General features: G+C 45.2%; 1 long non-coding RNA gene across 1 annotated transcript in view; it reads left to right on the forward strand.

Annotated features, from left to right (window-relative positions):
* Positions 1-26363, forward strand: part of LOC135899768 (uncharacterized) — a 73799-nt gene extending 47436 nt beyond the window's left edge. The window contains exon 3 of the long non-coding RNA XR_010563716.2: positions 26168-26363. This is a non-coding gene — a long non-coding RNA (uncharacterized lncRNA). The remainder of the gene's footprint in view (positions 1-26167) is intronic.
* Positions 26364-26663: the final 300 nt, after the last annotated feature.

Here is a 26663-nt window from a genome sequence, read left to right on the forward strand (position 1 = left end):
CATTCTCGAAAGCTGGCTAGCTGATTTTCTGAGGAAAGATCCTTCATAAGTTGACATTTGGTTCATTGATTCATTCAGCGATTTTTTCATGGAGCTTAGCGTCCTAACTCAACCATGGAGTTATACGAAACGCTGCCATGGAGGGCTACAGATGGATTTTGAACAGGTGGGGTTCTTTAGCGTGCACCCAAATCTAAGTACATGAGCGTATTTGTACTTCACTAAACACAATTTAAAGAAATTTGGTAACGATAGCTCATGTATGCTATCAGTATTTTGTGTTTTTCTTTAACTTATGTCATAGGATATTGAGCCATTGGAAAAAGTGCACACGTGAGAATTACAACGATATCGATGCAGACATCAAAAAATAGGGGGTCCAAGCCTTGTCAAATTTTACCCAGTTTTTCGGGAGAGTTGTTCCACGTCAATAAATGTGGAGGATTCTAGGGAAAGTGATGATCTCTGCTTATGTATCACAATTTCAATGAAGAGCGTCAAAAAATGGTCACTACTATCATTATAAAATGTTGGATTTTTCGAATGTATCCTTTAGGGGATATGGAATTGCAGAGCCGAAGTGCAGCCATTTTCTGAAACATAACCTCATGCACGACATTCATTTCATGCCTAGCACTAGTTGCAAAAAAAAAACTGAAAAAGATCCGTGAAAAGTAAAAGAAAGAAGTTGTCCAGCACACATGCATGATTGCTAACTACCCTTGTGGGTTCATTAAATCAATAAAAAATTATTGACTCAATAAAAAGTTATCCATTATGAATGTATTATCGTATGCAGTATCAGCGTATATCAATGTTAAAAGAGCAAGTGCGCTGTTTTTTTTTGTGAAACAAAGGAAACACTTTTCGAACAAACTCCATATCGCCTGACAGGGGCTCTTGCTCCTAAGCGCGTTCGGCTTACATGATGATCCAATGTAAGAAAAAAGCAAATATAACAAGAAACGAGTAAGTACGATGTAGAAAATACAAATAAACAAGATAATGTGTACATTATACAATGACTATGTGAAAAAAAGCATTTATGCTTCAATTTTTGTTTGTACATTCACATTACTGCGCAGAATAAGGAATACATATATAGTGCATAAAAAAATGTTAGTGTGATAGCATTTTATGTATATATAATTTGATTGTGTATGAGAAGGTTTTTTAAACATTGCTTAAAATTAGGCGCACAGAAATCAATTTTTCGCTCAACAATGTTTAGTGGCCTTGGTATTTGATAGTCTATATCCTGATGGGGGAGGAAGAAGAAGTGCCTCGGAAGAAGAACGCCTATAGCTGTGGTCTCTTCATTTTCCTGTGTCTCGGACGTTTTTCAACATCAGAGACTGTGCAAAGGGCACAACGTCATCCTCCAGGATGGGGGATAGGAATCCCAACCAAGCGTTTGACCCTGGTCGTCCACCACTGGCTGCATCGATGACAAGGGACCGTACTGGCCCTTCCACTGTCGCCCTTGAATCTTCCGACAGCTCAACGGTTGAAGAAATGGACTCGGACAACGATTTCACACTTGCCATGGGTCGCCGTTTGAAGAGAAAACTCAGGAGGACATCAACAGACAGTGAATCGTTGCCCAGGCAGGACAGCGGTAAGCAATCATTCACTATTGCTTACGTCCCTACCACAGCTACCGACGATCTGAATACCTTGAACAGGCAGAGTTTAACAGAGTACTTTGAGCGAATTGCGCCAGGCCAAGTCAGCGAGATCAGAATTAACGCACGGAGGAACATCCTTTCGGTGGACGTGAACAACAAGACAATTCTGGATACGCTAAAGGCTGCCACACTACTAGGAAACATCCCAGTGCGCTCCTTCTTTGCGTATGGAAAAGGAACCTCGACTGGCGTTATTTCTGACGTGGACAAAGAAATCGCAGACACTGACCTCCAGCGGCTTCTGAATTCCACCGCACCAATAGTGCAGATTCACCGCTTCGGTCAATCCCGGTGTATTAAAATAGTTTTTGACTCTGAAGCATTACCTGACTACGTAAAAGTAGGATACGTAAGACACCGTGTGCGCCCTTACGTGCCAAAACTGGTGCAGTGCCGGAAGTGTTTCAAAATAGGACACGTAAGCGCAGCTTGCAAGGGCGGAGTAACATGCCAACGGTGTGGAGGGGCCCATCAAAATGATAGCTGCGATGCTACTGCCCTAAAATGTCCTAACTGCGCCGGTCCACATGAAGCGACATCGAAGGACTGCCAGAAAATCAAGGACGAAATGTCAGTGCTTCGAAAGATGGTGCGGGACAACTCCACTCACAGACAGGCTGCGACATCGATACGCCGCCGCAGACGTCGATCGCGACACAGACGACAGCAAGACAAGAGTACTTCTCATACCGATGGACCATCGACCGCATGGCAAACTCCTCGCTTGCCAAGTTTGCTTCTGCGATCAAGATGCGGGCCCGACGTGCCTTCTTCGGCAGCAGCACGTGGAACACATGCGCTGCATAAAACGACGCTTCCGCCGACCGACTCTGACATTGACTGGCCGTCGCTCCCACCCAAACAAATAGGCTTAAATGCGCCGGGTGATGTGTCTGCAAGGGTGGTTGAGAACGATAAGTCAGAAAATGAAAATGTACAAAGTATGCTGAAACAGCTGATAACTACGATGCGTTCACTTCTCTGCGGACTTCAGACGCCGGTTGCTAAGACCGCGCTACATGTTCTAGATGCTTTGGAACCGCTCCTTGCGGCTCTACAATAAGGCATCATGGCGCTCTCTTTTGAAAACCAATTACGAAGATCTGCAATAATGCAGTGGAATGCCAGAGGCCTACGAGGCCGCCTCGCAGACTTTCGGCAGTGGATGTTCAAATACCAGTTTCCCGTGGCTGTAATATGTGAACCAAACATGACATCTTTACTACGCGTATCTGGATATGTGCCTCTGTGGTCAAGAAATGATCACAATTTAAGCAAAGTGCTCACTTTTGTCCGTCGGAATTTAACGTGCCTTTGTAAAGACATTCCTGCACACGCTTCCAACGAGTACGTTTGCATAACGCTGAAGTACAAGCGGCGCACACTCTCAGTAATTGGCGGGTATATACCCCCAAGATCGAGCATAGACTGTTCATATTTGCTGTCCATACTGAAAGCTTGTCCGGGTCCGTACATAGTCATCGGTGACTTCAATGCCCACCATCCCATGTGGGGCTCTGCTTCGACGAACGCCCGCGGTAGAGACTTGGCTGACTTCATGCTTAGTCAAGGCTTGATGGTGATCAATGATGGCTCGCCAACATACCTTCGAGGCTCTTACTACAGCAGTTGTCTTGACATTGCGTTCGTTTCAAAAAGCCTGCTGTCTGCTACACGATGGTGTACTGATCTCGACATCCATGGAAGTGACCATCTACCAACATATGTTCAGTTGAAATGGTTACATCCCCCAGCTCCGCACACTGTGCGTTCTATCGATTGGCCGGCGTTTCGAGAATCTGTGACCACCGCATGTCAAGCCATCCAAGCACCATCCAATATTGAAGATGTCATCGCGGCAACTTTACGTGACACAACAAAACACCTCAGTGCACCTTCACCTAGATCATCTATTGATGACCAGTACGAGCGACCTCGCGCGATACGGCGTCGAGCAGAACGAAAATACAGAAGGACCAAATCACCATTAGACGTCACTGCATCACGCCGGGCTCAGCGTCATGTCCTGCGCCACCTTGACAAGCTTGACAAACAACGCTGGAGATCATTCTGTGGCTCTCTGGATCCGAGAAAACCTCTATCTAGAATTTGGCAAATTGTACGAAGCCTTCGCTCGCCTCCACAACAGCTTCACCCGTTCAGTGCTGTGGCCATACGGCAAGGCCGGCGTGAGGTTGACGTCGCCGATGACTTTTGCAAATTACTCGTGAGCTCCTCGAACGATATACCAACCCATTCACGATTGACTTTCCCGTCATCTAGTGATCACCGTCTGGACGCGCCTTTTACCATGCACGAGCTCGACGCTGCAATATCTTCTTCCCGCCGATCAACTTGTCCAGGACCAGACGGAATTACATACTCCGCGATTTTTCATCTTGGAGTAGAAGCTCGAGAAATTCTCCTGGCGCTCTACAACTCTACGTGGGACACAGCAACTGTGCCTAATCACTGGAAGTGCAGTCGTTTTGTGGCTTTGCTAAAACCTGGGAAATGCCCGCAGGATCTCTCACATTATCGACCAATAGCCTTGGCAAGCTGTGTCGGTAAAGTGATGGAGCGAATGGTACTGAGCAGACTGGAATGGCTACTCGAGAAAAGTGGTGGACTTCCTGATTTCATCAATGGTTTCAGAAGAGGCCGATCATCCATTGACGGTGTGATCGACCTAGTATCTTCTGTTCAACAGGAAAAGAGACGCCGTCGTCTGGTATGCGCAATATTTCTGGACATCAAAAGTGCCTACGACAACGTCTTCCACCATTCGATTCTTCAGGCGCTTGAGGATATAGGTGTTGGTGGCCGGATGTATGCGTGGCTGCAGAGTTACCTCAGTGGCCGCACCATTTTCATGTCCACTTCGGATGGCGAGACTGATAGACATGAAGTTCGCAGGGGTGTTCCGCAGGGTGGTGTCCTTAGCCCAGTATTGTTCAATATGATACTGGTGGGCCTTGCAGACGAGCTACCTGAAACAGCGCGTATCAGTACGTACGCGGATGATATCTGTATTTGGTCATCTGGGGTCACACGTCCGCAAGTGCGTGCAAGGCTTCAACGTGCGGTTACCATAACGGCGAAGTACTTGCGCCGTAGAGGCCTGCAACTCTCAGCTACTAAGTGTGCAGTCATGGCATTTACGCGCAAATCGATGTCAAATTATCCAATCGTTGTCGACGGAACGGCGCTCCCTTTAGTCACCCACCACAGATTTCTTGGCGTGATAATAGACCGCAATCTTTCTTGGACCAAACATGTTACTGCGCTTAGGGCTAAACTGTCCAACTTCATACACGTTCTTCGTGTAATATCAGGACTGAGATGGGGGCCATCTGAGCGAAGTTTGCTCCAAGTGTACCAGGCACTTTTTGTGGGCTACATACGCTACAGCATGCCTGTGTTATCTAACATGGGGTCATCTTGTATACGCACGCTGGAGAGCCTTCAGGCTCAAGCACTACGGATATGTCTTGGCTTGCCACGCTGCACGTCAACTAAGGGCACAATAGCGGAAGCACGGGCTTGTCCTATCGACATATACAGGTCTTGTGAACCCGTGCGAACCTATCTTCGCCTGCTAACCAGACACTCACGCCATCCACTGTCAACGCTTCCAAGCATCAACCTTGACTGTGCTTTTTCTAAAGCTATTGCATGTCACGCAAGCATTGTGCCTGCAAGATTCCAGGTAACCGACATCCCCGCGACACCTCCATGGACATTGCCAAGACCACTAGTGAGGCTTCAGATACCCGGAATTAGGAAGAAATCTCACGTTTCCTCCATTGGCTTGAAGCAGCTCACCCTGTCCCATATATTTACTTTATATAGTGGGACTGTAGAAGTATATACCGATGGTTCGGTCACGCCATCTGCCACAACGGCCGCATTTGTCATCCCACAATTTGGAATTACTCAACGATTTCGATTAGACCACAAATCGACATCTACGGCAGCGGAACTTGCGGGAATACGGGAGGCTGTCCGTTTTATGAGAACGCAGACACCCCATAAATGGACAATATTGTGCGATGCCAAATCAGCGCTACAGGCGCTAAAATACTTTTTAAACAAAGGACCATACTATCTGCTCGTGCTGGAAATCGTCGAACTTTATCACAGTGCCGAGTTAAGTGGCCACGTGATCACCTTTCAATGGGTGCCTAGCCATTGTGGTGTTTTTGGTAATGAACTCGCTGACAGTGAGGCAAGATCGGCCTCCCCTTCATGTGATGAAGTACGGATTGCCTACTCGCGACCTGACACCAACTCCATGATCAAGGCACTCATGCAGGACCTTACAAAGGCTTACAGAGCCCACTCTGATAACATTCACAGACGTTTACGTATGATTGACCCAGACGGTAAATTCTGTTTGCCCCCGAAGCTTACACGGAGCAAAACATCATTGCTACACAGGATTCGGCTCGGCGTTGCTTTCACCCGTCGCTACTCACACCTCATCGGCCAATCGAACAGCCCTGATTGTGTACACTGCCAGATGCCCGAAACACTGCAACACATACTGTGCGACTGCCCAGCATATATGCTGGAGCGAAGGACGTTAGAGAGTTTCCTAGCCAGCGTTGGCAGACAACTACTATCGGAGGAAGCTATTCTCGGTCCATGGCCTGACACTGCAATTTCAATGCGTGCCACAAAAGCATTGTTGAAGTTCCTGCAGGACAGCAAGCTCGACGAGCGGCTCTAGCGAGGCAACTGTCTCATGTACATAAGCACTCACCACTTCTCTTATCATCATCATCCATCCCAATACTTTCACTCCCCTTCCCTCTTCCCCAGTACAGAGTAGCAGACTAGAGCGCACTAGCTCAGGTCGACCTCTCTGTCTTTCCTATCAATAAATTCTATTCATATATATCCTGATGTCCGTGGTTAGTACGCGTGAATGGTATTTTCCTGATTTGATATCGTAATGGGTAGCGAGGAGAAGTGGGCATGCTGACAGCATGGAGCCTGTGTTTTTTTTTTATATGTAAGAGTAATCTATAATAAAGTACTTGATTTGCTCGGATCAGTAAATGTTTGCCAAATAGATTTTGTGTAGATAGGTCACGCGGCCTACCATGGTAGTTAGTAGTAAAAATTATTTCTGATTCGACGCCTTTTCGCCATTGGACATTGGATATTGGTCAAAAGTTCTCGGGCTGCACCCACTTCGCCTGCCTGTCACGCGACGTTGCAAAACCGCGAAAACTCAGCGCGTCAAATTGACGTATACGCGTTGAAGATGCATTAATATACCGGGCAAAACTGAATTTTTCTCTTAGTAGCCGCAGGCTGTCCCGTTCTGAAAGGAATAAAAGGTGGCTTCCGCCGATCGCTCAGGCACTGGCTACTCACACCAGCCGGATAACATGAGTTTATTTCCGTACACTAATACTTTGTGCATGGCTATGTAACGTTTTCGAGTACTTTTGGCACATTTACGACCTCGCTCAGTCTACTTTTCTTAGCTGATGATCCATTTTAGTGGCATTCTAAACCTTCCGGTGCATGCTGCCGCGATTTTTGACGAGCCACTCCAAGCTAAGTAAGAGAAAGCGGACCAATCGCAGACGCCGCATCACCCTCTTTATGCGGTTATCGATTTTCATTGCACTGTCTCGGCCTCATCGAATCCTTCTCCACTGTAGGCTATGTTATTTGTTTTTAAAGCAAACAAAAGTGACCTTCTATAAACGAGGAAAGCATTTGATTGGTCTCTTTAAATAACCTTGCGGGTTACCGCCCGATGCTTGCCTCGGAGGTTGCGCAAATTTGACATCAGGAGATTGGAATAAAAACATATTGGAATAGTTCTATGTTGTAGGGCCCCAGGTTTAACCAAATTAAGAAAGGCCACTGAGCTTCAACAAAGACACTCCCTGACAAGATCAGGAATTGGACTCTGTAGTACAGCATTCTGCCACTACCTCCCTCATGACTCCTGCAATTAAACCATGGCGATCAGTCCCAAGCGGCTGTGGACCAACTGGCCAATGCGGCGGTCAGACATCCGACGTGACAGTTGGTGCTATTTATCTCTGGATTCGGACAGCCTGCCACTGGAAACTGAGCATGCTAACGCACAACACATGAGCCCTCTCAATTGAATCTAGCTTAACAGGAGTCCTTGAGGAATTATCAGGCATTGCATGGGACATTGTAGGCCTTAGTGGGATTAGAAGAATTTGATTAGAATTGTTTAGGATTATACAGTGCTGACTAATTGCCACGTTGTCTCCTTTAGATGACTCCGAGATAAGAAACAATACGGGACAGAATTCTTAATCCGTAAAGAGATAGCGGGCAGGATTGACGAATTCTGCATTCGTCTGTATAATGATAGGGTAGCAGTAGTCGTAATAAAACTGAATAAGAGGTATAAAATAAACGTAGTAGAAGCCTATCCTCCTAGCTCCAGATAACCGTGGTCAATTACCCACATGGAACCCTGATCAAGTAAGGAAACGTATAGAAGGATAAAAATGTGTTCGAGTGCATGAGGCAGGCATTCGCGAGATACTGACTAGGAGCTTACCACTATCATTGAAAAGAAAGGTGTACAATTGCTGCATTCTACCGGTGCTATCATATGGCACCGAAACTTCGAGGGTGAGAAAGAAGCTAGAAAACAAGTTATGGACCGTTCAATGAGCAATGTTAGGAGTAACGTTAAAAACATGAAGATAGCGGCATGGATCAGAGAGCGAACAGCGATAGCCGATATTCTAATTGGCATTATGAACAAAAATGGAGCTGCACAGGGAATCTAATGGGTTCGATGGATAACTGGTGAACAATTAGTGTTATACAATGGCTGCCAAGAGACGGTAAGCGCAGTCGAGGACGACAGAAAACTAGGTGGTGTGATGAAATTCGAAAATTCGCAGGCGAAAGTTGGAATCGATTGGCGCAGGGCAGGAGCAATTGCGGATTGCTGGGAGAGACCTTCGCCCAGCAGTGGGCGTCAAAATAAGGTGACCGTGATGATGATGATGATGTTGTTGATGACGAATATGATGATGATGATGATGATGATGATGATAAAAAAGAAGTTACTTGGTAACGTTTACTCCGTGCTGAATACTTTTCCCTAGTTAACATTTTAACTGTGTTTTGAGGTTGGAGTGTATGCTTTGCAGGGCTACGAATAATGGCGTTGAAGTTTGCAATTCATCCTACTTTTCGTTTATGCACAACAGTGATGGAGATTTGTTAAGGTAATAGCTACCGATAAATAAAAAGGTTGGCTATAGGTTAGAGCCCGCTATGCCCAGACAAAGCTTTTCCTTGTAGAAATTTGTGATCTCAGTCCTCAAAATATTGCAACCAATCGATATACCTGTTGAACGGAGTGACATGAAGTGTGAACTAATACAATGCGACGCACGAAACTAGCCATCTTGTTCTTTTACGAAGAGAGAGAGAGAGAAAAAACATTTACTCGGACCATCGAGGTGGTTCTTTTACGAAGAACGTAGTGAAGTGTTATAAAAGAGAATGCTGGAAATAAAACAGACGCTACGCGATCAAGCAAAAACAAAAAACAAGAAAGAAAATTGCTTCACGCATTGACACCATCTCCGTGCGTGGGAAAAATCTAGGGCGCTTAATCGGGTGATTCACGTGAGCGCAACATTGAAAATGGTGGAGTTCCGCCCAAAAGATGAATCAATGGTTGTGATAGCAAATTACTAGAGATATACGAAGTAAGGCTAGTAGTTTTATCAGCCGTAAGAGAACCCCAGGGTCCTCTACGCGGACGCCTCGCTCCGAAAACACAGTGACAGTGCAGCGGCGGTGGTTACATCAAAGGACAGGCTGATCGTCAGCGCGTCCCTGAAGACTACAGACCCCGCAGTTGCCGAAGAAGCGGCCGTGGCCCTCGCACTCGCACAGCAGAGCATGGACACCATAGTCACCGACTCAAAGACAGCCTACAGAAGCTTCCGCCGGGGGGTAATCTCCTCCGCGGCCCGAGCCATTCTAGCCAAGTACAAGCCTCCGGGAGACCCATAGAGCTCGTGTGGGTCCCGGCTCACTCGCAGGTAGCAGGCAACACCATCGCCGACTACCATACCCCAGAAATGTCAATCCGGGCCGAGCACGAGCCGGAAGAGCTACCGCACCCGGTTACCAGCTTTCGGGACATTACCCGGATGTACCGAGAGGAAAGGTGCAGACTGCCAGAACCACACCCCAAACTCACCAGGCAACAACAGACGATTCTGCGTCGAGGTGAGGTGGGATCGCTTGCGCATCCCGTACTCATGAACCGCATGTACGCTGCGGAATACGATATGTTCTGTCCTTTTTGCAGACGAGAAAAGGGCACCCTGCCGCACGTCTTAGCAGAGTGCACAGAACTCAAGACCCACCCTTCTCCCCTTCCCACCAACACCCCCAATCCCCAATCCCTTGAGCGATGGGAGAACTTGCTATCCAGCCCCGCCCTACCGATTCAGCTCGAACTGACGGACAGGGGCCAGGAGCTGCTGGAAGCATATGGCTCCCGTAACTAGGGAACCACCCCGTCTGGTGCCTACGTGCACCACCAATTTATTTCGGGTCCAGCAAATGTTGCTTCATCATCATCATTATCAGCCGTAGAGACTTGTACACATTTGCTTACTAACTATATCAGGAAGCACGATGTTACGCGCACACTAGGAAATATGAAGGCATCTAACTCAGTGACAGCACACACTCGATTTCAATGCACTGGAGTGAGGAAGCCCGGCAGCAGCAGTGAGCGCATTGACCTTTATGGTGCCTCTCACTGTGTTGTTGCTTCGAACTAAGCGGTGCAAACACAGTTCCACGAAGCTATAAACATTCGGCATGCTCTGCCCCCATCGCAGGTCGCTTTCATGCTGGGGCACGCGATACCCTACGCAGCCGCGCCATAAGTAGCCGCCACCGAAAAAGATCCCTCCCCTCTCTCTTCCCGGAGCTTTGCGCGTGATGAAGACGGTGTGCTACCTCCCCGATCTCCTTCCTTTCGCGCGTGAGAATGGGTCTTCATGACCGACTCACCCTCGCACACTTTCACTCGGACATAGAGTATACGGCGCGCGATGATGATATTAGCGCACTTGGACGTTATATGGAACATCATGGCGACGCCAACGGTGAAAATTTCACCTTGAGCATCTATGTAATTGGTATTGCAATGTTATATTGACGCTAAATTCCTGCAAGCGCAAAAGGAACGACGGTTGCTTCGTTGCAGCGAAGACGGCAATACTGTCGCAATCCTGAAACCATGGATAGATACAACAAAATAAATCGCTGGAACGTTTTTTAGAAGATAAACAGGAAGAAAACAAAAAATACAGCTGCAAATGGAATAGCATGGCACCGTAGTACAGAGACCCGTGATAACGCGACAAGCCAGCCTTGGCCGCTTGGACCCGCGTTTGGAGTATTGTCCTTGGAGTATTGTTTTATGTGGTGCGTTTTGAAAATCACATTTAGTAGCGCCCTGTGCGCGCTTGAGTGAAATACACCCATCCTGCCACTAAACTTCATTACTTCCCAGTGTTCGAGTCGAGCAAGCGGGTCAGATGATAACCTCGAGGCGCCTGATTCCACAGCGCCATTGTTTGTTCGTATGGCCAAATCGAATCGACCGATGCGCCACTGTTGACTTTCTATCGTTGGCGTTGTCTGCGCTCTTTTACTGGCGGTCTCGGAATGTAGTTTTCACATGTGTTCTTTATAAACATGTTTCGTTTTTCTCTTTTGCTCCCAGAACTCCACTTCAATTCTTTCACGACAGCCGACCAAGCAGGTGGGCGCAAAAAAAAGCTCAATTTCTCCAAGCACAGGTGTTCCAGAAAAGCGATCGCCGACTTGGTGCTGTGCTAGCTAGTTGGAGTGCGTGTTAGTGTTTCCGTGACATTTTCAATTGAACGCTGCTGTCGAGGCTTACTGAGAGAAAAAGCAAATGGTGCTGACATGGCAACCAGAAAAACCTTTCGCCTACTTGCAGTTGCATCCATGTGTCAGCCAAAATGGTGAACATTCTAAGCTGTCCACGGCACTCTGCTTTGTGAGATGTCAATTTAGAAAAAAAAAAGAAAAGATATTGGCGGAACGTATCTGAAGTAAACGAATAACTGCGCAGTGTTGATGCCTTCCGACATGTTAACTGACTGGCAAACGCGGTTATGAGATAAAAAGTTCGTGCTTCACTTAGACATTGTTGTGCTCAGGCTTATGTTAATTTATTAGCAACCACTACGATATAGATACGATGCATTATATTCCTGGAAATCTGATGAATCAGAAAAAAAAGAAGTGTCCAGTTTCTTGGAATAAACTGCCTTTTGAGAAAATGGGTTTAAAAGTTGAAACTCAAAGAATTACAAAGTTTCAACTTGCAGCTGTGATTGCAACTATGTACTTGTAGCGCTTATGCGGAGGCGGGACGAAAATCCGTGAGTGTATCCTTCTCTAACCATTTTACCGCATAGCTGGCTCCCTGGGTAGTCAGTGGTGCAATGGGTAGCGCAGCGGGCTGCTGTGCGGAGGTAGCAGGATTTAAAATCAACCACAGGCCAAGTTTTCTGACAGGGTATACTTGGCAATCTGCACCTGCATGCGGCTCTTTATCGAACTTACTTCATGCCAGCCTGGCTTACTGCAGCCGCGGGACTGGCAGGTACCGCAGTTTGATGAAGCATTCTGACGCCGTCCTGGGCGCGTGCCACTCGTTGTGCGCTTGTGTCCAGTGAACCTCTTTCATGCCAACTTGTGTCACTGGGTTCGTGTCAGTAGGTGTCTGACATTCTTCAACGAACGTATTTGACGCCAACTTGGTTGACTAGGCATGTGCCACTGAGAATTTGCAACTCTACAATGACAATAAAAGATCCCTTGTATTTCTCGAACGATGAGTGGAACTGAAACCACATCACATGGATCTATGAAGGACGGCAACCTGACTCGTTAGCAGGCTATGCCATGGGTTCACTTGGCATGGGCCACTTGCAATGAGCGCCTTTCACTCGAACGCTTTAGCGAGCTGCGCATGAACGCGCTGGATATGTGACGCTCTTCAATGAGTCTCTTGCCATGTTGGGTTCCAGGCTATGTACCACTCACTGTGGGGCAAGAGAGTGAACAATTCTCAACCTCAGCAGGCACCAGCGCACCACGCATCTAATCTCGGGGGTCACGCGTGGAGAGAGAGCGAGAGAGAAAGAGAAGTAGAAGAGAGGAGGGGCAGGGAGCTTCTTAGCTGTGCCATTAGGGATCGCAGCGCATCCAGAATGAAGCGCGAGACCGGAGCACTGGCTGCCGCGTGACGCGCTTCTCACCTTTCTCACGTACTGGCACGCCATTCATTTCGGAGGCCACGCACAGGCTTCAAGGCGGCTGCGCAAGAAGGCGACGACTGTTCTTCGGGAAGCGCGAAAACGGAGTCCTGCCGCTGTACACGCGTCATACATATCTCGTTCTGATGGCGGTAATAAGTTGCGTCGCTCTAATATTATTTTGCTAACACCTTACCGTCGACAGTCATCGTTATACAGGTACTCACGCAATTTCATTGCACTCCGTTTGTGCAGAGAAATAGGTGCTTTTTTAGAGAGTCGCACATGACATATTTGGTGACATATAGCACCTTCGCATGGATTGCAGGGGAATTGCCGAGCGTATCAAAACTGCGGCATTGATTTCCCTCGTGTAGATGTCAGGACTGAGTCAAGAAAGGCAGGTGCTGATAATATTTGGGAAGCCACTCTAGCGCAAATGCCGTTGCGCTAAGACTACAAACTTACCATGTAGTCCCAGCTGTCAGTCTGAAACGTTTTAGTCCTTGAAGAGAGAACAGTACTGGCTATACTGACATTGCATTAGGCGACTGTAGCCACAGGTAATGAGTGCGCTAGGCCTATTCCTTCCGTCGCCGCAGATTCTCCCCTAAAATATACGAGATCTATTCGAACGCGAATATCATCGTGATTTCTCTCATCTCTGCACAGTCCTAAACGTGAATATTGTGAGCAACATTTCTGCTGATTGTTTCATTTAGCCTGTTGAAACCTCTGATGCTTTACAGCCTGGAACGTTTGCCTAAGGCAAGTGAGAGCCTCTCATGCCAATAGCGTTTCTTTTCTTTTGGGGATATTTTTGATTGTTCGGTGCACTGCGCGTTTGTTAGGATATGACACGGCGAAAGGGAAGTTTGAGAAAAATAAATTAATAGAAATATTATATTGAGTTAATCGAGTGATGGGTAGCTGCCCAGCTCATTAATCTCGTTCTTACAAAGTAGTGGTTTCCTTTATTTTATGGCTAAACAAAATACATCAAACAAAAAGAAAATACGAAATTAAAAAATAACTACTTTATTGCTTCTTTGACTTTGAAAGATTTGCTACTTCGAAGAACCACAAGACGCCTCGTAGCAATTCAATAGCAAGAGATGCCTGCTGTAATTTACATCATCTTGTTTATTAATTTCAGATAATAAGGTCATTCTTCATTATCTTCGGTAAGCGGCAATTACTACGTCTTGTATAAGAATACTTTCCTTCAAGCCAACCAGGCAGCCGTATTCCCGTCATGAAAGGTCTTCTAGATTTAATTTTTATGCAGCGTCTCTCTAACAACATCATCTTTCGCCGTTTATTCAATCCATTACTCTGTTTTCTAAACTTTATGCTGATTCTTAACCTAACACCGTTCGCATATTATCACGCGTACACTGTTTAGCTTCTTGATGGGGATTATTTTTCACCAGATTTATGCTGTAATTGACGTAAGGTTCGATCCAATGCCATTGTGCCAATCCGCGCCATTGTGCGCGTGACGTGAAAGCTAATATACATTCTCGAATCTGAGTGAGTACAAGATATTATTTGAGAATGTACTACGATCCGTGAAAAACCATGGACGAAATGTGACCCGTGAGATCCGATTCAACGGCCGAATACCACCCCTGATGCTATCGCTGTGATTTGAGTGTTGCTGGTCTTTTTGAAATACAAGCTGGCACATTGAAAAGATTCTTAGAACACACTCTTGGCACTCTATGAACCGTCTCCGTGACCACAACGTGACAATATATTCCCTCACGTTCGCAGAGCCAGGGCGACAGCCAGCTTCAATCCACTGAGCCGGAGCCATCACCGCCAATCGACAAGCACGTTCGTAGGGACAACGCCATTCCCGCACGCAGCTCGCGAGCCCGAAGTTGCCGTAAATGGCGTGCCTGTTCATGGCTTCGTGCGAAGTTAACCGGGGAGTGAACATGCCCGTAGTCACTAGCCACAGTGGTGCACGAATGTAGATTCATGAACAGTGCATTACCTCCACGTTTGCCGGATACGCACCACTACTTTCAAACGTTAATGAAGTATACTTACTGAGATCTGTGTTCTCATCTATAACACACAGACACGGACATATGTCCGCAGGCGCGCACACAATTCCTACTCGATGATCTGACTACCGATCTGTGGCAGACTTCATTTTGGGCACCATGAACGCCTCCTCTATTTCGTACCCGCTGCGGTAACCCAGTTGTTATATGACGCTGCAGACCTCACGGTGACGGAATGCAGGAACACTCATGCACCGTATACATTGGGTGAACGTTAAAGAACCTCCGGTCGTCGAAAATATATTGTAGCCCCTGCACCCACCCCCGTGTACTATGCAGGACACGTTAATCAGATCGTGGTTATGGCTTATAGAACCCCAGAAATTCTTCCCACGTAATTACCTGTGTAGTGACGATGAGGTAATGTAGTTTTGAAACACTAAACGTGTCTCATTATGCAAAATAGAAGTGAGGCGTGCAGACAGGACACAAGAGAAGAGAAGTGGACAACACGAACGTCCTGTCTGCACGCCTCACTTCTATTTTGCATAATGAATCCTTAACAACTAGCTTAGCTTTCTGTCGTTCTAAACGTGTCTCATCAAACATTTTATTGCATCTTAAACAAATTTGTAGAATCATACTTTGATTATACATTCGGTGAGAGCGGCCTTCTATTTTGTAATAAAGGTTAGCACCTCATTGCTTAGATTGTCACTCATCCGAAACAAACAAACAAATTATGTACCTGATCGTTCACAGATATAAGACCTGGTTAGTTTGTAATTTTCGTAAGGGATACGCCAAAAGAAATTATTTAGAATAATGAGGCTGGAAGGAGCTCAAGAGTTGGGCGGCGTTTTAAAGCAGACTTCCTTAGAGTGGCGGTGTTAATTGTGGCTCAGAAAATGTAACAGATGTATAACGATCGTTCCATTGCTATATGTTCTTTATCGTGTTGGTGGGCCGCTTAAGAGGAATTGTTACTTGATAATTTAAAAATAATATAAAGTTACATTTTGACATGATAGGAAAGAAACTCTTGTTAACACTGAGTATTTGCAACTTTCGTCCGTCGACTGCATAATTTTTGTAATAATATTATTGACAACTATGAGTCAATGTTTTCTCAGCAATACTGTACTTCCTATATTTGCACCTACCATGTTCTATCACCCTGAGCGGTGCTGGCTATCAATGCTGGGGATGGTCTCACACAAAAACACTCAAGAAACTGGGGTAGAGGATAAGCGGTGCAGCGGCCGTAATTAGAAAAACACCCCACTCATATTCCAGAGGACTTGAGTTTGGTACCACCAGCGGCAATTTATCTCTTCATTGGCTTTAGTTCCTCTTTATCTGATTACTTGAACATTTCAATTCAACATAACTATTTTCTTCCTCGGTGCATTTCCCGTCTTGATTTTTTGTCACGTCGAAAAGTCACGACTAATAAGAAAGTGAGCCACTCTTATCCCCTTATTCTTTGGATCTTTGCTCTTTGAACAGCCGTGTGCACGTTTCTTGTTATTTACTTGGGGTGTTTAACATCCAGGAACTGCAAAGTGGGCTACGAGAAGCGACATATAGGAAATATCTGGATCAATTACCACAATCTCGGGTTCTTTAAAAGGCACGTAACTTATATGCTAAAGCATTTTTTGTTCATTCCATTCCCACCAGAATGCAGCAGCCAGGGCTGTAATTAAATCGGCGAACTCATGCTGAGCAGCCCAGCGCCTTAGGCCCCGAAGCACTGAGGCTAGGTATGAAAGTTGCGCTAATGAACACGTGTGCACCGCCTGAATACAGTTAAGTCATTATTACTTTCTCATGTGCTATATTTTGCGTCCTACAAGGCTAAAGTGGCAGGAAACCTAGCTTAATACTGTTGTTTACTTTAGAGTGAGTAGTGTTATGCTCATAACGCTGTCTCGAGACCTCGTTTGTTACTTATTGGTCATCCTCTTTGGCAAACAATGTTGCTCGCTGACCCTGGGAATTCTGGCTATTGCTGAATGGAACAACCAGGGGATTGCTTGCTTTCTAACAGACTCAAGCATAAGTATGGTCCCCGAATAGCGAGGTTAGATAGGGAAAAGAATGGGGGCCATGCCGGCGCTCCATAGCTGAACTTCCTGGTTTAAAAAAAATATTAAGCAAGGTGAGGTCGAGCACGTCTAGCATGCGAATAAAGGGAGGCGAACATAGCGGCGCGCTAAGTGGACGCCGGGTCCTGCAGGGGCATTAGAGATTACAGTGGCCAGCGAACCATTACTCTGGTTTGAAAATCCGTCCGTGGTGGCTACTAAAGAACAGCAGGGTAACGAGGCTTCGCTTGGCGTGCGCAAACTGCTTTTCCTTTTTTTTTCTACGCTATGCAAACGAAACTGAGGTAACGTGTTTTCTCTGGCAGCGTTACCTGGTTGCCGCTGCCAGTGCGCCTATCCGCTCCAAACGCTAAAAGTTAATTAGGGAGGGAGCCCACTTATGCTCCCCCCCCATTCCACACAGACATACGAGCTACTCGCGCTAATCGGAGAGCTGGCGCGGCAGCTTGAAACCCGGTGTGTGTACCGACTTGCTGAGATAACGACTGGCTTAGCAGTTTCGTTTTTTTTTTGAGGTAACAAAAGAATGCGCACACTCAGGCGTCTACTGGGTAATGAACGCTTGGGGCAGAGTAATTGTGCTTAGAAGCAAAGCCGCAAAATGGGGATATCTAAGTGTACCGCCCAGCTAGCTGCCCTTTCTACGCATAGCTTGCACGCCATTGCTTTGATCACAATGTCTTGTGCTTAGCTTGCTCAAGGGATTTTAAAAAATTACGTTCTCTTTTCCATAGAAAAGTGATGTAAGGGTTTTTCAAACGACGATGGTAGTAGCGCCTACTATATGGTGACGAAGAGTGCATCGAGGCCACAATGTCTATATCTCCCTTTCAATCCAGGCGATGCTGTTTTGACTGGTGCACCCGATTATGCGCTGTTTTTTCATTATGTTTCTTCGCCCTGACAGAAAAAAAAATTACGCCTTCAGGTTTCATCGTTGATAGGCTTTGCGCTGCTTTGACTGAATGCTATATAAGCCAAAAAGTGAAACTTTTTGGGAAAAGTTTATCGCTTCATCAAAACAAACGAACTTAACTCGAAGTCTTATGTCAGTTCTATAATACCTAAAACGTGTTTGCACAGCTGCTGCGTCAGTGATCTTGGTCGACAATATACAATGAAGCTTTTTTTTTATTGGGGCACGCTCAGCGTGGCGATTTTGCCAGTATTTAGATGACTTGCGACAGGGGACATGGGAAGGTCTCATATTACATCTTACTGAAACGTATGGACCTGGGAACGGTTATATTGCAACGCATTCATTGACGTGAGTTTTGATGCATAGTGCTTGAGGCCACGTTTCTTTAAAAGTTTAGTGTCACAAACATAAAGACCTTATCAATAAATAAATGAAAGAGAGACGACAGTGATCATGACTCAGTCCTTTGGGCTGCCAATTTTGAGATCAGCCGACAGTAGTAAATCTTTCTAGGTAGTCTGCAGATGAAAGTATGCTCTGCTTTAAAGTTGTCCGGTGTCCCGAAACGCACAAAGGTCACCGATGTTCCCACAGAAACAGATTGTAACACTACAGGGTACATATAATTATCTCTCAGTTTGAGAGAGTACCGCACCGACCTGAACTTGCAAGACTGAAGCCTAACCTAACAACCTAACATCGTTGAAACTATCAATACTATATCGCTTTGACTTCACAGGTGTCCAGGGCCAAAGAGTGAGAAAGAGAGAAAAAGGTTGCACAGAGGAAAAAAAAGTGCCTCCTCCGTGTATGCAACATATCTCGCATTCTCTCTCTATCTCGGCTTGGACAGTTCTGAAGTGAGAATGATATAGCATCGATGCATTCGTCGTCCATACTGTCTGGGGCACTCTAACCATTACATGTACGCTATATTCCACTATCTTTGTTCATTATGTATAAAAGCTCTTCATTTCCTCTTCGTCTGCTCCATAAGTCCTTCCCTCGCCCTCCATGCCGAAGTCACAACAGTGTGTGCGTGAGTGTGTTTTGAACACCACGGCGAAAATTTGCTTGGATGTTGTACTAGCAACTATCGTAAAATTTGGCACTCTCAAGATTGCTTTTGTGTGGGAATGCGAAAACATTACATCGTTTGTAGACCTCGCAACTGCATTAAGGCGCTGATGTTAAACAATCATGACGTGGCACCACATCCTCCCTATTGGCTGCGCCGTCACGTGCCCAATGAGATACACACTAGGCCACACCTTCAGTGAGCCAGATGGCTGCGCTGTAACGTGTGCGACGTGGCTACAACGTGATGTACTAGGCACACCCTTCGTTAGCCTGAAATGTAGCGCCATCATTGCGTCATGAAAGCGTGCCCATCTCGCACCCCGGAGCCCCGGGTTCCATTCTTTCCCACACCAAAATTTACAGTGATTTCTTTTGAAAGCCTTTAATTTACTTCGTTTACAAGAACCTCCCCGAGAAATTTGACGTCAAGGTGAGTATTTTTAGGTATTCTTACACTTTTCGCCGTCGCCGATTTTTAGCAACATCATCTGGTCACGCTGACTACGCCGACGGATTTTCGCGTAGTGGGACATATCATAATTCCTCAATAATAAAAAGAAAATAAGGTGCGGCGTATGACGGGAACGAGACGCATATCCCAACTCCGCTGTCGGAGACGACCGGGAAGGAATGTCGCCTGCGGATGCTGAACCAGGCTAAAGAATACATTGTCTTTGTTGGCACTGAAGTTTCATGGCTGCAAGAGTGGAATAGAAATTTTGATGTCTACTAATTTCCTTAATAATGAACCGTTTAAAAAGTATTCCAGTAAAACGCTTCCTTGATAGCGAGGTTAAATAGAGCAAAGAAATAGCACGCACATATAGAAACAGAAATGAATCGTAGCGGGCGAGAACGCACGGCATAGGTGATCTTCGGCTCTTTTCTAGAGGAAAGGGCAGAAGACGTTCTGCTCTGGGCTCTTCGCCTCGCCCATCGCTCCACGATATTGTGACCTTAGAGGCGCTTAACGAACTCTATTTTTAACCAAACGTTCCGATGGGCCCTGGTGAGGTGCCTTTTAACACTTTGCCGATCCCTATAGCAGGCGCGTCCTAATTGTGACCGATGCGTTGTCGTGTCAATTGTATTAGTTAGCCACGACGTACAAAACAAACCACCTTTTCACTCACACATTAGAGGTCTATATTGCTTGTTCATTTTTTAAAGAATACTGCAGGCGTTACTGCCTTTCTTCTTACATACCACTGTCCGCCGATTCTGCTGTACATCTCTTTCAGCAAGGCTAGCCTTTTCGACATGGTTAGCTTTCACTTTCATAGCTATAGCTCTCTTCAAATAAGTCGCATATCCACCGAGTTCCTTAGCTACTATGAAACTATAACTGGATGAGGATATTCCTTACTGTTCAATTCCTATCCTATTTATTTCTGCTCTTCGCATTCTACGAAACACGTTGCCTTTATTTATATTATCTTGCGAACAATTTAATTATTTTCTTGCTATAGGATCTCGCTGTTAAAGTGTGAGCCACAAGGCATATTCGAGACACGCTAAACATGTCATTTTTAGTCGTTTTATCTTGCCGAGCAGTTTACTATTTTTTCCTGTCCTATAGGATTTCGCTCTTAAAGGATGTCGCTGTGAAAGTGCGAATCACGAGCTATATTCGAGACACGCTCACCAATGGCTGTCCTCTTTAGCGAGTTTTTATGAAAACTGTCAAAATGTACGAAATCGTCCAAAGCAACGTATTATTGCAACAAATTTTTTCTACAATGGGCTCAAACCTCTCATCACCGGCCAAAATCGACCTTGCCAATACCTGCATAAAACTTATTGCCATATGCACATGTCAGTTTGGAACGTTGTCGTACTACCTCAGGAAGAAACTCACGTATACAGAAGTTTAGGGCATCCCCGGGCTTGTCGACCAATGCTGAGATAATGTCAGAAGAATGTACAAGCTCTTCAAACAAGAAAAATGGCGCCGAATTCAAATCCAAAATGACTGGCCGAAGCTGTTAGTTCAAGGCAGTAACGACCCAAACAAAGACATGAAAAAGCTGGGCTACTACAAGAATTTAACAGGACAGACTACCGAATTCATATGGCAACGTACAATGTTCCCGTTACCCAAGCAGCCAGCAAAATGTTGTGAAGCGAACATGGTCACCATATTCGGATACTCTAGTCTTCCTGGTACCGTAAATAAGAACCTCGAGAAAGGCCCGAAATAGAGTCTCGAGTCGCACCTCAGCGGACAGCAGCTCTTGGCTCTAGCAAGAAATATAGACGATAGAGCAAAACAACGCCAGCGTAAACGTGTCATCAGTGAAGCTGTGGACAGAGTCTTGAAAAAAGTCGATCGTGGAATGGAGTCCCGACCTCCGCTCAAGAAGATAGTGGCATGCCTGAAGGACAACAATCTGACCATTATCGAAGCAGATAAAGAAGGAGAATTTCTGGTGCTGGGAGAAAACCTGATGCAAGGGAAGACGTGAAAACATGAATAAGAACTTCAAGGAGACCAATTTTAACCCGGAGCAACAAAAAAAGTTGCACGAAAATTGTTGAAAGGCATACAGCTCGACCCTAAAAAAGCGGACCAAATCTGCTAAGAATGATCAGCTGGAAATCTTCTTAACTTGCAAGATCCATCCTTTCCGCATGATCGTCTCAGTCAAGGCGTCGTGGCAGCTCCAAGTAGCATGGTTCCTGCAAGGGGACCTGATGCGGCTAGCACTTGCAGGTCCCTTCATCCTGAGGTGCTCTGATGTTATCTTAGCGCTAGAGGATGGTCTCGACGCTGTAGCCATAACTTTCTCACTAGACGTTAAAGACTTTTGTTATTCTGTGACGCGCGAACGTTTTCTAGTGCTGTTCATGAAAAAATTGATCACATGAGTGAACGAAATTTCAAGACTTAGTATTCACGAACTGCGAGAATTTTTTAACTTCGTTAAAATTTTATTTGCCTTCTATTTGCCACAATGGTTGTTATTATATTCCCAGCACAGAAATCTGTATTGCTTCATCAATAGCCTCCGTATATATATGTTACATTTTTAACGTGGTTTCACAACCGCGTTAAAGCGGAACTGAATGCAAAACCAATCATTCGTATATTTAGGTATTCCGACGACTCTCTAATACCCCTCAGCAATTCATCAGATCTGTGTATTCACGACGCCGCATCATATTGTCTAAAGATTTTCACTAAGCTTTCCCAGGGGCTAAAGTTTACTTTTGAACTACCCAATGGTAACCATATTCATTTTCTTGATCGTAAGACGTTCTTTTCGTCAGATGACCACCAAAATTGTGACAATACAACTGCGCATGTAATTCCATTCCTCCACAATGTTTCCCATTATTTGAAAACGTTGCTGACCAACATATTGTCAATATAGTTCTTTCAGCTCGTTCTAAATTCTCAGCAATGTGTAACCTTCCACACACAAAGAACCACAAAAGCATGCACTGCTACACTAATCAGCGAACCGATTACACCATTTGTACTTAAGATGTTGTGTGTGAGATACCCTTAGATTGTGAACGCAATTATATAGGACAAACTGGCGAGTGCTTCAACGACAGTGCTAGACAGCACAATAATAACGTTCGAAAAGGATATGGTAGCTACTTTGGTGAACACGGCAAAAAGTGAGCATGCACATCCACGTCTGGTGACATAACTTTCTTGAGTAAAGAAAACACAAAAACAGAGGGCGAAATAGTTGAAGCGTATTTCATGAGGAAGGAAGGTCGCATATGTCTGTCCGTCTGAGGCGTAGGAGGAAAAGGAAGCGATAATTATTTCTAGGTATCTAGGCACGCGAACTGATTCACCATATAATCCTATGTATGGTCTGATTGGCTTATACAATATTTTGCACGTTGATGCGTGCATCATGTTTCTTGTGTGCATTATATAAAATACATGATCGTTTCAAATAAAAGCGAGTTGGTAGTTAAGCGCATGTCCTGTCGTTTGTATTCCTTTCGCCTCAGCCTGTAGCACGTTTTTATAAAAACTGTCAACTCTATTTTTTTTGTTTCTTCCTATAGGATCGCGCTGGTGCATTGCGAGCCGCGAAACATATTCGAAACGCGTTCAACCCGTAGTCTTTTTTTTTCTTTCATCTTGCCAACTAGTGGATTAAAGTTCTTGCTTCCTATGGGATCTAGCTGTTAAAGTGCGAGGCAGGAGACATATTCGAGACACGCTAAGCACGTCATTTGTATTTATTTCATCTTGCCCACTAGCTTATTTTTTTTCTTCCTATGGGATTTCGCTGTTAAAGTGGGAGTCGCGACGCACATTCTAGACATGCTCAGCAATGAATGTCTTGTATCGTATGTGTCCGCTCCCTTCAGTAATCCTATTTTACCCTACCGCACGGCATGGCTGCACACATAGTTCGTGCGGCCTGCGATGCACTCAGCTTTGTACGCCGCTCGGCGCACTCCTAAGAAATTGGGCCCACTTTCTCTGCACCAGCACTTTCACTTATACTCCTTTGCTGGGCTGTATACAACAGGTATTCATTTTCTGTCAGGGTGGTCGTGTGATGCAGATTCTCTCTTATATGCAAATCTTCAGCGTGTGCGGAAGCTATGTTGCATGTTCGGACTCAGAGTGCAAAGCCTTCGATTATCGCTTGTCTGTACTTGCTCACAGGAAGTTTCTTTCTATTTCCAGCTGTTTGTGTACGTGTGTGTGCTGATTTATATTTTTTTTCTGGACGCCCAACATGGCTGTTTATTTCTTGATATTTTTTTTATTTCAATGTACAGCTCTAACCATGATAGGACAATACTAGCTGCTGTAATTTAGTTTTATAGGTATATTGGAGAGGTAAATGTTTCTCGTGAATGTTTCCTTCCACTATGGTGTGACATAGCCAGTGTTATTTTCTATTCCCTCTACTGCATGCAATCGCGGACTGCGCCATATTCACATATTCCAATGCGCATGTTCTAAAGGACCATATCCTAACGCGATACGAAAATTATCATACCCATCGTAAGTGGCTTTCCGCGAAGATACATGGTCTGAATAAGACTTCGTTATTAGTAACCAAACTCTTGAACACATGTCCATCAGAAGAACTGAAGCACACGCGCACTAGAACATTCTTGAACTAACGGGAACTCTAAAATGATAAACCTTACTGCTGTACTATGATCATGTTATAATGATGTAGTTATAAAGTAACTAATACATTTTGCCCACTTTGTTCGTAATTGTGTTCACGTGAATTTTTTGTTACCGTATTGTTACCGTGAGTACTGTGTTTGTAATGCGCCTACAACGAGGGGCGTCATTTGTACTTCAACGAAACCATCTATATTTTGCGAACCACTCAGGAAGACTAGGCCTTCTGCGATTATGTACTTTGTGTCTCCGTGAACTTTACAATTGTGGTCACAATAATATTTTTCTAGACTTTGCTTCTAACACATACATCATAATACGACTACAAGCAGGCGTTGCGTTGTCTGGGGGGCTTGACTTCTCCTTCACTAAAATATTACACCCACACGCAGAAATATTATTCTAGATGATACCATCTTTCTTGATTGTTTTCTTACTTGCTTTCTAAGCGGTCTCCCCTAAAAAAATATGTCTTGCGCACATATGTAGATCAGCTCATAGAGAACTCTTCTGTTTGGGTATATTCCAAGGTATGACAAAAATTTCAGAAATGAGTCCGCTGATTGTAATGATGTGTTTTATTCAATGGCCTCATAATGAATGTTTTTCTGTCGTTTTTTCATTTTGACCACTAAAGTTAAAGTGCTTTGAATACACAAAAATATCCTGTACTGCACTTCGCGACCTGCAGTTTTCTAGCGAATGTGTCCGCATGGTGAGTTTGATGGTGTCCCGTTCCTCGGAACTTGATTGTTGAGAGACTGACGTGGTGACGCCCTTAGCGTCACCACGTCAGTCTTTCCACAGAAAAAAAAACATTAGGTATAACTGATACAAGTGCATAGATACGCAAGAGAAAATATGTTCCCTATGCCGAGTCCTTGTAGTACACAGACGTCATCGTCATTTTTGGGGTGGCGGGAAGATCACAGTAAATTAGCATACCCATGAGGGTACCAAGCTAATGAGAACGTCAAACATAATAAGCTCACTAATAGCCATGTAACACACACACACAAGCAAGCAAACAAACAAACAAAAATATATTGGATTGCCCTTCCACAATAGCATGATGTATTATAGTAGAATAACTGACGGCGTTCCACTGGGATAACAACACAGTGCCTCTAGCAGTCTAACCTTATTAACGCACATATGAATTCTTTCAGCACAAATAATAAAACCACAGCTTACAGAGAAGTGCTGGGTAGATTTAAATGTGTGGGATGCCGTGTCTGCCGAAGGACGAATCCCAACATAAACACGTAACGACTCTTTATTCGACTAATGATAGCAGCGGACGGGCGTATATCAACACTACGTTCGTCCCAGTAGCGGAAGGTAGAAAGCAGTCTTTCTCAGCCAGGCAGCCTGTTTTTATATCCACCGTCGGTGACGCATATCTCGGGTGACGTGGTGGTGGCACTATGTTTTATCGACCATGCAGTCCAGCTTGCAGCCGTGTTATGCTGGGCCGGATGATAAGAAGATGGAGGGTGCGCAGAAATATGCGAAGAGTATGTCGCCACAAATGAATAAAGTTTTGGAAAAGTCAGAGATGATATAGTGAATAATGCGAGAGAAATGCGTTAGAATTGTGGCATGCTTCTTTGAGTTCCCGAATCATTTATTTTGACCGTGTATACCGCGCTGCAAAGTGTTATTCGGGAGCTCACTTGACGCACGTCCTGCCTCGCCGACTAGTGAAGTGCAACTTACGGCAGTCCGGAGCAGACCGCAATGGAAATCGTGTCATAAAGAACACTTTCCCTCCTCCCCCGCCTGTTATTGTTTGCATGCATATAGTTCGAGTTCTCCTTCTGTTGAGTTTTATTTTCACCATACGTTTGGTGAGTACTTATTAGACATTTCTTTTTCTTTCAGGCTGCATCGATTCTTTCTTCAGTCTGGGTCAATCGAGTCCTTAGAAGCGAAACGGGGAGGATGAATCACTCGCTGTGTATAGGATACCGGAAACGAAGCAAGATCACTCGCAACATAACATCTCTACCCAAGATATCCGCTCAGAGATGCCTTAAGAGCCTTCCAATCTGTCAATAAAATGGTGAGTTATATTTCACCTATTCATTGGCCTACTTCATTTACTTCTAATTAGTGATCTGCTAGGTGGACCGGCCGTGGTTGCTTAGTGGCTATGGTGTTGGGCTGATAATCACGAAGTTGCCGGATCGAATCTGGGCTACGCTGCCATTTTTCAATGGCGGCGAAATGAGTAAGCACCCGTGTACCTATATTTAGGTGCAGGTAAAATATCCGCAAGTTCTTCAAATTATTCCGGAGTCCTCCACTACGGCTTGTCTTATAATGAGATCACCGTATTGGCAGGTAAAAGCCCATAATCTTTCTTTAAACTTTGGCA

Source organism: Dermacentor albipictus, chromosome 5, assembly GCF_038994185.2.
Source record: "Dermacentor albipictus isolate Rhodes 1998 colony chromosome 5, USDA_Dalb.pri_finalv2, whole genome shotgun sequence".
Taxonomy (NCBI): Eukaryota; Metazoa; Arthropoda; class Arachnida; order Ixodida; family Ixodidae; genus Dermacentor; species Dermacentor albipictus.